Here is a 15106-nt window from a genome sequence, read left to right on the forward strand (position 1 = left end):
TCATTTTAAGAATTAGTCTCAGAGAGGAGAAGAGAACCAAGAGGAGAAGAATATCAAGCAAGAAAAGGAAGGAAAGAAAGAAAAGAAAGGATAAGGAAAGGAAATGAAAGCAAAGATCAAGCAAGGAAAGGTTGGCTCAAACAACTTCAACATGAATACTTGCAGGTAATAGATTGCATGTGTGATTTCCTAGCTATCTTTGACATGCATGGTATATGCATGTTGGTATTTGTTCTCTTGTTGTCGATGGCATGGTTTTGTTAGGTTTTGACAATGGTTTTTAGCCTTGCCTTGCCATTTCCAGATATCCATGGTGTGATGGGATTGTTCTCAGTTTTGAGCTTTGGAATTGCCGGATGGTTTTAGAATATCAGGTGGAGGTGGTCTCAAGAAAATTCCCAAAGGCCTAGGAATCTCTTGACCCGTAATGGCGGGATACATGGTAAATCCTGAGGGCGTAGATGGGAAAGTTCCTCAAGGATGGTGAAGGAATTTGGAGCCATTCCAAGCTCGGTTTGGTTTTGTGATCTCAGGAATGGTTTAGGTGAGATCACGATATGGTGAGGGTGGAGGTGGTTTAACCTCTAGATTCCCTTGGCTTTTTCTAGATTGGTTTATCCATGAGATCCCACATTCATGCTTGGAATATGGCATGGGGGTGACTGGCTGAAAGAAAGATTTGGTTTAGCCATGTCTATGGTCGGGTGGTATGTGGAAGTCTTGAACTTGGTTGGATCTTGCCTATGTTTAATGAAATCTAAGTTCTCATGCTTTGATTGGTAAATGTACTTATTATTATGTGGCTTTAATGGTTGTTCTCTTATTGTTATTGATATGGCTATATGTTGGTTATAAGCATGGTTATGTGACAGTTCTCAGTGATGGCTCCTTTCATGTTTTTACTTGTAATTGAAAGAATAATGTATTCAAGACCTAATTGATGTTAAGATGGCTAATGTGATGATCCAGGTGGCTCAAGACATGCTCAGATTCAGAAGTGGCTTCAGAAAAGTTCAAAAATCAATGTCCTCATATTGAAGTGCAACTAGAACTAGAACGTAGTTCTCATCGCCCTGATTCCAATGCTACAAACAACACTCAAATCTGAGTTCATATGGACGAGATAGGGATGGTCAAAGTTTTGGTCAAAGTGGACAAGTGGGAGGCTTTAGGAGGCTAAAATTTGACTGGGACCGACGCATAGAATCTGGCTCCCAGGGATGGGAAAAATTGTAGGACAATTAATTTATTTTATACCCCTTACTTTCCAATTGGTGAATTTTGTCCAATAACCTTTATATATATGAAAAACAAAAAAAAATATAAAAAAAGGGGGAGGGAAAGCTGCAACCCCCGCATTATAGTTATTATATGTAATATGTATATATCCAAAAGGGTTGGGATGGGCCGTGTGGAGCGGACCCTGCCCACCAACTATATATTATATACAACATTACAAGCGACGGAAACCAAACTATATACTATATGCAACATTCAAATGACAGAATATAACCAACGATCACATTTTATTTCACAAACCGGACCACTATATATATAACATATAAAAACAATATTCTAAGGTGGGGGGCTGACATGGTTTGAACCCCTAGCCTCCCCGCCTCTACCTCATCGCCTTAACCAACAAACCAAGGCAATGGCATTGGTAAATATATCAACGCACCACTACTTAAACCTTCCTTTCTCATTCAATGAGAGAGAGCGCAGCGGAGCAGAGGCAGAACTTGGACAGTGGACCAACAGAGGAATTCTGACTGGCAGAACCATGAGCAAGCCACAAAAATGGAACCATGAACCTGAGAATATTTTGTTGCTGAAAATATTCCTTGAGAGCTAGAGGTGTCAGTGACAAAATTTGACAAGTGCATAGTCATTTTTGCATGTATTCTCACTAGGAGTCCAACCGTGCAGTCAAAATATCCATCTGAGCAGCATAAATGCAGGTGTCCAACAGAAAGGAATCTTTGGAGAATCTTGTGCAATCTTAAAGATTCCCTTAGAGGTTGATTTTTGACCGAGGCAAAATGATGTCAACTTTATAGTCATTCTTCACAGAATTTTGTAAGGAGCGCAGTGTTGTGCTAAGAATCTTCATCCAAATAGTGGATTTTCTGGCCTTATTGGGGAAGGAATCTTTGAGGGAATCTTCAAGATTCCTAAGGCTCCAAAATTTTACAGTGTCAAAATTGGACAAGTTTACAATTGATTTTGCACCATTTTGTGCCAGGAATTTAGTGGTGTAGTCCATTTTGGTAGCTGAGCTTTGCATTTTTCGGCCATCATCAAAATTGGACGTATATGATGTAGTTATGTCATGTTTTTCTTCTGACTTGCTGAGATGTTTTTTGTATTGTTGAGATCCCTGATTATTATTATGTTAATGGATACTTGTATGCCACCTCTTGTGAGATTTTATTAGCTTTTCATGTTGAAGGAATGCCCATTTGAGTGAGAGTTCCTATAGGGAAAATGTCTCATGGACATACATGCCACTCTTGTTGAGGGAATTTTCCCATATGAGTGAGATTTCCTGAGAACATTTTGTGGAGAGACATGCCACTCTGGTTGAGGATATTCATCCTTGTAATGACAAAGACTATGCCATGTACATCATCATCATTTGCAACATTTAATGAAGCAACCTTCCCACTCCTGACACCAAGACCTGGAGACGTAACCCATAATGGGTGAACTCTATTATCAACGTGTTTGTGTTCATGATTTTTTGATTGTCATTATGTTTCCTATCCTTTCAGTATGAAAATGTGGTTGTTTGATGCTCTTTTATATGCAATTCTGCTAACATCACAAAAGTGAAAGATCTTGGTTTATTCCAATAGCTAAAGAGATCCGGATCAAGTTTGGTATCAAAGCGATCTTCGCGTTGACGTGAATTGCGAGTGTGAACAATTAAACATGCAACGAGAAATAAAATGGAGGATGAAAAAGATATGTACAAGTCCTTCCTCGGGATGTCAAAAATGTTGGATATAATGTATGAATCTTATGAGAAGAGAATGGAAAGAGAGGAATGAGAGAAAGAAAGAGTAGGAAGATGAACCATCGACCCCCTCGAGTGAACATTCGTCATCTTTATTATCTTCTAATCATTCAGATGAGGAGATCAATCAGAGTCTTCAAGCAGAGAATGTTGAATTGAGGAGACTTCTATGAGAAGGAAAAGATGAGAAGCAAAGATTGCAGCTTCAGTTATGAGCCTTGGAAGAGGCCTTGGAAAAGTTGAAGCACAATGAATGCTTAGTGAAGCCATCATCACCTGTTTCAAAATCGATAGCTGAGGTAAACAATGTTGGTTGTTCTTCAGTTTCATTTTTACATGATATTATTTCTGTTGAAAACATGGAGGTACCCATTTCAGGAACTAGCATGAGACTCCTTAACAAGATGGGGTATAAAGGAGGAGGACTTGGTGTTAATGGCCAAGGAATGACTCAACCATTGGAGGTAGTGCAAAGACCTCAATTCATAGGTTTGGGATACACTGAAGGGGAGTTCTCAAAGGTATCAGAAGCTTGCAAGACATTTTCGTAACCGTCAAGGAAAGAGGATGATGGGGACACATCAAAATCCTCCAATTACAATGCACATCGCAAGGGGAGAGATAGGGCAAGTTGTCATCGCTAGAATCGTATGAGAGACAGTCAAGAGAGGTACCAATAGTCTCATTATTCTAGAGTACATTTTTATTACAAGCATGTTAATGATGAAAATAAATCATGGCATAGAAAAACATGTAGTTTTTTGTGGTTTACATAACCATGTGGTTGTTGAGTGCTGGAAGAGAATGGTAGCAAGAAAGAGGATGAGGCATGAAAGGCCTTCTCCACATCAAGGAAGGAAGCAGGTTAAGCAGGTCTGGAGGAAGAATACTTTTTGCAGTCATTGCAACAGAGGTGGTCATCAAAGAGCCACATGTTGGAGGCTCCATCTAGAGAAGCGTCTTAAGGACAAAGCGCCCATGCAAGAACCAGTTGGAAAAGTTTTTCGACAAGAAAATCTGCCATAGGGAGATGACCCATTCACCTTTATGAGTGAGAGATGGTTTTTCTAGATATGGTAGCTTGTCATGGCCACATTTTGTAAATAATGTGTTGCAATTTAAATTGTAAAAGTGATTATGTGTTTTCCATCGCTTATTAAAGAAACGATGATATTTTTGACCTTTTGTTGATAGGTGGGGTAATGATTTATATTCTGATGTAAACTTGACCAAAGAGAGTGTCTTATAAACTCTTGGCAAGTATGGGGATGCTTGGGTCATTATTGGCCATGTAATTGAGCATGTAATTTGAAAAGATGTAATACAAGTTTGCAGAGGATGCACGTGTCAGCTCATCACTTATGGTTCCGAAGGACAAGGGTGAAAGAGAAGGAAGGGTAACCTGTCAGCACACTTGTGGTGCAGACAATGTACACAACAGTTGCAGATTATGTTCATTTTTTTTATAAGACCTAAAGCTCCTCAGTGGGGAGGAAAGATCTAGGTGGCTCCAAACACGCTTAGATTCAGAAGTGGTTTCAAAAAACCTCAAAAATTAAAGTCCTCAGATTGAAGTGCAACTAGCACCAGATCGTAGTGCTCATTGTCCTGATTCCAACAGTGTGAATGACTCTCAAATCTGAATTTGTATGGATGAGATAGGGTTGGTCAATGTTTTGGTCAAAGTGGACAAGTGGCAGGCTTAAGGAGGCTACAATTTGATCGAGACCGGTGGACAAAATTCGTCTCCCGGGGATGGGAAAAATTGTAAGACAGTTAATTTTTCCTATATCCCTTATTTTCTGATTGGTGAATTTTGTCCAATAACCTTTATATATATGAAACACAAAAAAAGGTTGGTGGGGTGTGGGGGGGGCGGTGCTGCCACCCCCGCCACTCCTACATTATAGTTATTATATGTAATATGTATATATTCAAAAGGGTTGAGACGGGACCGTGTGGAGCAAACCCCGCCCACCAACTAGATATTATATACAACATTACAAATGGCGGAAACCAAACTATATACTATATACAATATTCAAACAACAGAATATTAGCAATGGTTACTTATTATTTCACAAACTGCACCACTATATTTATAATGTATCAAAATAATATTCTAAGGTGGGGGTTCGGGCAGGGTTTGAACCCCTGACCTCCCCGCCTCTACCTCATCACTTTAACCAACATGCCAAGGCGGTGGCATTGGTAAATCCGTTACCTAAACCATTACCTAAACCTTCATTTTCTAATTCAATGAGAGAGAGCACAATAGAGTGGAGGTGGAACCTGGACGGTGGACCGACGGAGGAGTTTTTACTGAAAGAACCATGAGCAGGCTACAACAGTGGAATCATGAACTTGGGAATATTTTGATGCGAAAATATTCCTTGAGAGCTAGAGGTGCCAGTGACAAAATTTGACAAGTGGATAGTCATTTTTGCATGTTTTCTCACCAGGAGTCCAACCGTGTAGTCAAAATATCCATCTAAGCAGCATAAATGTAGGTGTCCAGCAACAAATAATCCTTACAAAATCTTGTGGGATCTTAAAGATTCCCTTGGAGGCTGATTTTTTACAAAGGTAGAATGTTGTCAGCTTTATAGTTATTCTTCAAAAAATTTCGTAAGGAGCATAGTGGTGTGCTTGGAATCTTCATCTGAGCAATGGATTTTTCAGCTATCTTCGAGAAGGAATCTTTGAGGGAATCTTCAAGATTCCTGAGGGTCCAAAATTTTACGTGTCAAAATTCGACAAGTTTACAGTCGATTTTGCACCATTTTGCACCAGGAATTCAGCCGTGCAGTCCATTTCGGCAAATAAGCTTTGAATTTTGTGGCCATCACCGAAAGTGGAAGTATATGATGTAGTTATGTCATGCTTTTCTTCTAATTTTCTGAGATGTTGTTTGTATTGTTGAGATCCCTGATTATTCTTATGTTAAGGGATACTTGTATGCCACATCTTGTGATATTTTATTAGCTTGTCATGCTAAAGGAATGCCCATTTGAGTGAGAGTTCCTATAGGGAGAACGTCTCATGGAGAGACATGCCACTCTTGTTGAGGGCATTTTCCCATATGAGTGAGAGTTCCTGAGAACTTTTCGTGGAGAGACATGGCACTCTCATTAAGGGAATTCATCCTTGTAATGACGAAGTCTATGCCATGTACATCATCATCATTTGCAGCATTTAATGAAGTGACCGCCCCACTCTTGACACAAGTTCCTGGAGACATAACCCACACTGGGTGAACTCCATTATCAATGTGTTTATGTTCATGATTTTCTAATCGTCATTATGTTTCATATCCTTTTAGTATGCACATGTGGTTGTTTTATGCTCTTTTGTATGCAATTTTGCTAACATCCCATAAGTAAAAGATCTTGGTTTATTCCGGTAGTGAAAGAGATCTATATCATGTGAGAAGGTGGTGACCCTTCTTATTAAGTCTCAGATGAGGTTTCAGTCCCTTATATCCATACTAGCATTCATGACCTATAGGTTGCATATCTACCAAATGTTTGATGAAATGTTAGTCTTCGTTGGGGATGGTCAGGTCTAGTCCTGGTGTTGGTTTTTGGTTTACAAGCATTATGCTTATGTATTTTATGAATTCTGGAAGTCACGTGGATTTTTTGGTAGAGGCTTACATCCAGACATAGAAAATAGCCTTAAATTCTGTAGTCGTTGGCACACCACTAGCAGGAAAAGTCCACAGTCACACTCATACAGGGTCATGGGAGCAATTGGGACCCATAGTCACATGGATGCCTTGGAAAGGGAGCGAATGGGGGTAAAACTCAGGAAAACGTTGAGTTGTCTCAGGGGATGGACTCCTAGAGGGGTTGGAATACTCTGGGAGGGTCTTTGGCACCTGAGGGAAGTCATTAAGGTTTGTTATGTCGACTCCATTTCCTTAAGGTCACCTAAGAGGTTGAGTCTTGTCATAGTATCCCCTCATCTCATGTGTACACATTCAAGTCACGTGCATCCCATTTTCCCCTTTAAGTTTCATAAGAGAATAAATAACATGTTGGATTCTACCACAACCATAACATTAAATCCTCATGCGAATTTATGTTATGTTCTTTTTTAAATGATAAATTGTAATCATGCAATTAACTAAATCGAAACTACATATAATTTCAAAAATTGTTCGTGTTCGACTCTCTTTGAGATTTCTTCATGAGCACATATTGTACAAAATTAGCCTTTAAATCTGTTTTAAATTTGTCTCAGAATAGCTATTAATTTGAGAGTGGTTTGGGATCAAGGTTGGGGGGAAAACACCATTACATTAAGTCTTTTACGGGGTTTCATTCCCGTTGATTTTGAGTAGGAACATTCATACCCTTGGGTTTGACATAAATTTTTGAAAATAAAAGATGGATGAAAATGGAAAATTAGGCTTTACCTAACTCAAAGGAGCAATTCATAATTCCTTTAAAAAAATTAAACCTTGGTGGATGACTAAGCAATTAAAAATTGAGCCATTAGAAAACATATAACTCTGAATTTACTTGTTCCTTTAAAATCCTTTCAAGAAATATCAATAAAGCCAAGATAATATTCAAGCTAGCTTGATAAATCTTGAAAAATTGAAACAAACCTTCATACTGATGCTATAATTCATTTCAGTTTAAATCTTTAAAAAATTCTACACAATTTACACAACATATCTGGTTCACAACTCAAAATGCCATGAAAATTTGCATAAACTTGCTTTTCATTAGTAGTTAAATTCAAAATAAAGGTGACATGAACACATACATGATGAGAGAAACAAACCACCCAAGATTCACTTCAGAATTCTTTCCCAAAATTGCTTGAAGACCTCCCAACAATTCACAAAAACGTTTGGCAAAGTTTCCCCTACAACCAAGATTTCACCCCCCTTTTTACATTTCAAAATGAGGCCTTTATATAGGAATTCCAAGAGCTTGGCCCTACCCTAAACTACTAGTGGTATATGGAAAACCACTCAAGTATGTTAGAAGATTGTCAGATATATTGTAACAAGCTTATTCTATAAGTTTCCTTGAACATTTGCTAACTATAGAGTGGGCCCCTCTAGATTTTTCTTTGAATCCAACATTTTCTCTCCCAGCTAGGTGTCACCTTCCCCTTTAACTCTTGGGTGATAACTGGGTTAAATCGCTACATCGACTTGGATGGCCTAGGATGACAAAAAGTATTGTCTTTCTTATTTGTTGACATAGAAGTCGCCTTTGGTATTATTGTGACCTCTATGTATACAACCAGTCTATATATCTCCCACATCTGATCCCACTCTGCCTCAGTTAGTACATCTCCCAAGTAGACTTTTGTTATCGCCATTTCCATATCTACAATGTATTCATAGATAATTTTTCCTTGGTCTTTGAATAATTTCTTTAATGTGGACAAGAGTTCAAAATGTTTCTTGTAAATAGCTTCATGGATCTCCTCCTGTGGAATGTGCTCATCTCCAATATCACTTTGACTATTCTTGGTGAGACGTAGAAAATCTAGGATAAACTCATTAGGAAAGAGGTTTCCCTATTCATTGTAGAACAGTGGAAGACCCTTCTTATGTAATCCTTCACATTTATATTTAAATTTATCCACCTCTTCAACCATGATGATGACCTTTTCTTCCAACTTCACTGTCATCCCATGCTTCCTCTCTAGATGAGCTGCTCTAATAGTCAAGAGAGAGTGATCAACATTTTCCTTCCTAGCATCCTCTTTAGTCATTTGATTCAATAAATTGGCTGTTAATTTGGCATTGAATGAGGTTGCTCCAACCTGTTTTTTTAGTTTCTCTATCTCAACATGACCTGTCTTGACCATCTTGATATTTTCCTGCACCAATTCCAACTACTCTCATTTATTACTAATTAGTTTAATAACTCTCTCCTAGATCATTTCTTTATCTCTTTTGGCTGATATTTTTCTAGCATTATCTTCGCCTACAGCTATGAATGAATTTCTAGTCTTCTAATACACTCTTTCACTCGATGGAGTTCTTCTTTTGTTTTCTTCATATTCTACCTTAGCTCCATTAATGAAGGTTCGACTCCTTAGAATTCTTCACCTTTAGCACTAGTATAATCCACATCAAGAGAAAAAGAGGCCATGGCATGAATCGAACTCAGAATTTGGAGGCCATAAGTGGAGTGCCATGTGTCTCGATGTCGCAGGGAAGGGTGTCACCCTAAATTTATGAGGACTTCCCAAGGTGACACTTCAACTGATTAGAGTATATTTTAGGACTTGTGCTTAGATGGTGCAATTATGAAAGGTGTAGAGGCACTTCTAGCTTGATTCCACCCTCAAAAATTCAATCTTTCATGTGCTTTAGAACTTCCCTGGGGTAAGGCTTCTTAAAAGGACTTAAGTATTATTTCATCTACTGGAATAAATATTTAAAGATAACATAATCGACCCAAAATTAGTAGCATAGAGTACCCTGGAGGAAACAAAATTTGGCACACTCAGACCCTAACCTAGATTTGCAGAGCTTACCCTCCCATCATACTTCCCTTAACTATTTTAGAATCTCATGACTTGTACGGTTGGTCTATAAGTGTGTCACCCATAACCTCTGTTGTTATTTTCTAGTTCGTACGTCATGTGTGATAGCCATCTTAGACCAGCCTGGGTGATGACACCATATTACACTGGTTAGATGCGGGGTACAGCTAGTGTGGGACAAATGGACCAATATTCATGCCCTAGAAGGCACATGGCACACTCTTTCATAGTAGAGTTACTAGCCATGAAAGGTTCCAAGGTAGTGTGGAAGTGATAGAGGGTTGCCACATGTCCATCTCTGCATCCTGCAACTTAGTTATCTACCATGCATTTTGTTGGCGTAGAGACCTTTGCAACCATCTAATAGATATTTTTTTTCACCGTCCAATCATGCAGGGTGCCCCTTTCACTAAAACCATCGTGACATCGGGGTGGTAAGGAGAGTAGTGAGGCTAGAACATGAAGAGGGTGGTGAATGGCCAGAGTACGAGGATGTGGAGGCTAGTGTGGTGTGCAATGTGGTGTATGGCGTGGACACAATAGAGTGAGACATGGGGATCCACATGGAACTATGTGGCAGCAGGTGTTAGGCGATGGGCGATGTGGCATGGTAATGGGCTAAATGACATATTCGGGGATGCGTGGAAAAATTTCACACAGGATAGGAGGCAGAAATTTAAAGTTGCAAGGTTGTGTGAGAGGCTTGTGCTGCCAACAAGTGGCCTCTTCTGCACATCCTCCGCATGTTAACCGTCACAAATCTTAGGGTTAAAGGGGAGTGAGAGTCATTATATCGGTGGGAACCTCTATTGTCAGATGTGGTGACATGCAACTTCCCTAGTGGCACTCGCCTACCTACTTGGCCCAATGTGCTTTCTCTTGAGGTGTCATCGACACCTAGTTCTCGAACCTAGAGTGTGGTATGACCCATAGGGAAAGCAATTATGCCCACATCATGGTGGATGCCAGTGCCTAAGAACATGATTGAGACCATGTCAAAGCTGAAAAAATGGTTGATTATGCTTGGCCTCATATCCGTTAGGAATTCGGTCTTGATACCAACAAGTGGCATGCAAAACCATATAAGTCTAGAACCCTGAACGATTGACCTTTTGGCCTATTATCTTTGATCGACTATAAATTTTGATCCTGAAGGTCCTTTTTAGAGTGCCACACACTGTTGGAAATATTTTTCCAAGCACTATCTAACTGTGCCATTTCTAGGACCATCTGAGCTAATTACATGAAGGATAAATTACTTAAAAGCTATAACACCCTCGAATGCTCTAACCAAATATCCAACTACAACTGTGTTAAAATTGTAGCAAGGAAGGCCTTCTTTTGAATTTTTCCTTAGTCAAAGAAGAAAATTTGACTTCAGTCTCATAGAAAATTAAGTTAGCTATCAGTTAACATGTTTAACATGTGTGATGTGGCCTATCACTAGTTTATTGTCAATTAATTAGAGTTAGATGGCTTTCAATGAGTTGTGGTCTAGTTGATGGCTAAAATTAGCTAACTAGTGGAGTTATCTCTAGTGTCTATCAATTAACTAATCTCTAGTTCTAGAATAAAGATAGTTATGATTTTAGTTGGGTAGTTGATTTTTTTTAACTTAACTTACTCTCAGTTAACTAGTTGTAGTTACTAAAATTAGCCCTAGTAGGTCATGCAATTCAATTTTCCTATTGAGATTGGATGAAGACACAATTTTAAATTATTATACGACAGGTTTTGTGTACAGGCTTGAAAATTGAGAAAGCATATTTTCTCTTGGGAATTGCGCAAGGAAAGAGGAGAAATTCCCATTTTTTAGGGGCCAAATTGCACTATGAAATGGGAGCTTGCTAGCAGGATTATTTGGATAAATGTTGGGAAATCATTGAGAGGAGTTTATCAGTATTGTAGGGGCTTAAGGCTTGAAGTAGATTCTTTGTAATAGATCATAATGCTCAATTGATAGTACAAGCTAGAGGTTTTTTTCCCAATTGGGTTCCCAAAGAAATTTCTATGTGTGATTGATCTATGTGTGATTTTGTTTCAATTCATTGTTTTCTTTCTGCGGAATTTTGGTAGATAAATATTGTGTCTTTTGCAAATCATTTTGATCTCATTAGTAGTTGCAAGGATTCAAGGATTTTCTACATGGTATCAGAGTTCAAAACAAGATCGAGACAAAGTTCCTTGATCAAATTCAAAGTGCATTGAAGAGGAGATCAACTGCTATAGGAATTCTATAAGTGCAAGAATAATGTTAGTTTATGTTTTGAGGATAGATCATGCCCTAGAAGGGAATTTGAATTTTTGTGCATGGAAGGATAGGATGGAGGTTGTGTTAGATGATACTAGATTTTTTTAATACATAAAGATCGATATTCCTTAATCTCAAGCATCAGATGAACAACAACTGACTCAATGGAGGAAGGACACTGCCAAAGCTAGGAGGATGATCCTAAAAGGACTTAGAGACCATACTATTCCAAATTTGCATGGGAAGGAAACTACATTCCAAATGTGGAAGTCCCTTATTGATATTTTTGAAAGCAATAGTGATTCCATAAAACTTTCTTTGAAGAACAAATTGAGGATAATTCAAATGGGCAAGGATGAGCCCATTGTTACATATCTATTTTAACCGCCTCCTCCCACAATTTACCCACTTTCACCGGTTTTACCAGGGTAAACATGAGCTGAGGGTCACTATGATAAGACTCAACCTCCTATATGACCTTAAGGAAATGGAGTCGACAACTTAAGACCTTACTAACTTCCCTTAGGTGCTACAGGACCTCCAAGAGCAACCCAACCCCTCCAGTTGTCCAACCCTTGAGTTAAACCTCTTTTTCACTGACCTATGGCCTTATCCGCTCCCTTTCCAAGGCATGAAAGTGATTGTAGGCCTCTAGTAGCTACTATAGGCCTGTCTTCTAGCGACCATGAACTTTTCCAGTCAGTTCTATGCCAGCGACCCCGAATTCCGACCCACTTTTCCAAGGCTACAACTCATGCCTTTGCCCATAACTCAGTGAAACTTTCAAAAATGACAAATGACATAGAAACAAAGCTTATAAAACCAAAATTTGAACCAATACTTGACCTGAACTCTCACAAATGGGACTGACATTCCGTCAAACACATGGTAAATATGCAACCTACAATTCATGAATACATAATTGAACCTAAGAATCTGAAAACTTATTTGAGGTTTAACAAGAAGGATCAATGCCTTCTCACAATAGCTTCCATAACACCAATTAGGTCATTCATTCATTAACCATACATTCATCAATGAAATCATGATAAGATCCATACATAAGTTTGACATATAACCATGCTTATAACCAACATATAACCATATAAATAACAATGATAGAACAACCATTAAAGCCACATAATAACAAGTACATTTACTCATCCAAAGAAAGAGAAACTTAACTCTTATTTACCATATGAAAAATCCAACCAAGTCAAGGACTTCCACATACTACCCGACCATATATTGGGCTGAACCAAATCTTTATTTTTTCCAATCACCCCCATGCCATATTCCAACCATGAATGTGGGATCTCATGGGATAAACCAATCCATAAACAACCAAGGAAATCCAGAGGTTAAACCACCTCCACCCTCACCATACCGTCATCTCACCTATACCAGCCCCGATATCACAAAACTAAACTAAGCTTGGATGCCTCATAGTTCCTTCGGCATCCCTTGAAGAATTTTCCTGTCTTCACCCACCTATTAAGAGCTTTCTAAATAAAACCATCCCCAACCCTTTGGATTTTCTTTAGACCACCTCAACCGAATCCAAAACCGGTGTTGGGATAGGGTCCCTAGGGTCAATTTTGGGTTAGTTTAATCAATTTTGGTTAGAATTTTGTAAAGAATGTAAAGTCTCCACAAAATATGGAAGCAGAGTGCACAACTAAGTAAGAGTCAAAGGGGATTTAACCCCTTGTATGGGTAAGTGATAGGATGTTTTTGAGATTCACCAATAGGTCGTAGGCCATGGTATTGTAATAGAAAGGCTATAAATATTTGAGTCATAACGAGTCTAGAAGGATAACTTTTGGTGAAGAACAAGTGTAAGGGAAAAGTGCTAAGGCAGGAAAGCTTTGTTTTCCTGTACTTAGGTGAAAGGGGAAGGCTCTTGCAGCTGAGTGTGCGAAGACCTTCGCAAGTCTACAGTTGAGTGCGCTGGACCCTGCAACTGGGTGCATAGGGAAGAAGAGTCTGTAAATTGAATGTTGAATCTAATAAAGATTGTTTTGGACCGAATCTATTGCATTTGTGCCTTGTTCTTATTTCTATTTAAGTTTATGCATCGTCGCTTAATTATCTATTTTCTATGAAATAAAGTGTATTCTCTACACGAATCTATTAGATCTTTAATACTCATGCATGAAAAGTATAATGAATTGTTTCCATGAATATATTAAGTAGATATGTTATTGTAACTATTCGAATCGGGTCGATCTACGTGAAGGTGGATCTAGGGTTTCTCTTTACTGGGTGAAAGTTGTGAATCTGCCTCTTTTATGTTTGATAAGTACGATCTCATCCCTTCACGAAGAACTAGAGGTAAAAAGAATAGAGTTGTAGTAGTGGACCATAGGAAGGTATAGATCTACACGAAGGCGGATCTGAGCTGCAAGGGCTTCAGAATACACATCACACGGTCTTTGGATGCAGAAACCTGGTTCTAGCATCCCCCAATATTTCTTTGAGTGAGACTGTAGCCTGCGCTACGCAAGTTGTTGCCAAAAGGGCCATTAGTTAGGGTTTTTCTAGTTGGCATGAATAAATCTGAACCTGGGTCAAGCCCCCTTAAGCCAACAACAGGACATCCTATAGTTTTCCTATATGAATTCATGTAGCAGCCTATTCTGAAGAAACAACAACTCTAAGCCTAACCTTCAGCACAATGATTGAAAGAGGAGAAGCATAACTGCATGCACAAAGAAACTCCTCCAAAGGTTAGCAGCAACAAAGGAAGTCAACACCTGTACATCATCAAGAATAAAACCCATCATCAATATAAGATCAACAAAAAAGAAAAAGGCAGTCAAGAAGATGTACATAGGTCATGAGCAGCACAGCAACACCACTCTCCAACAGGCATCAGCAAGGCAAAGGACCAACAGGTATGTCACCTCACCAATACTCCCTCATAAGTATGAATATGATTAAATTGTAGGAATATGTAGGAAGTTGATTTTATAAGTGAAGGTGGCCAGTTAACTTGGCCACCCTCAGTCCGATAACGAAAAGTAAAGTGTTAGTCAACTAGACATGTGGCAAGGTCACATCAAAAGGGGAATAAATTAGAAAGGTGGTCAAGTTACGGTGAATAGAAGTGGGTGATGATTACGAGGAAGGGTGGCATGATTAACTAGTAGTGGGACCAACGGTCCAAAAGGAGAAATATGTACTCGGCCAGCCAACACATCACTCAACAAAATCATCCATAAATAGAAATATTCACTAACTTCCATGCAAAGTATTTTTTATCTCGAGAGTTTGAGAGTGGAGATAACCTCGAGGAGCCATATAAAGGAAAA

The sequence above is a fragment of the Pinus tabuliformis genome, chromosome J, assembly GCF_031772625.1.
Source record: "Pinus tabuliformis cultivar Carrire ecotype Pingquan chromosome J, CPIR1, whole genome shotgun sequence".
In the NCBI taxonomy this organism is placed as follows: Eukaryota; Viridiplantae; Streptophyta; class Pinopsida; order Pinales; family Pinaceae; genus Pinus; species Pinus tabuliformis.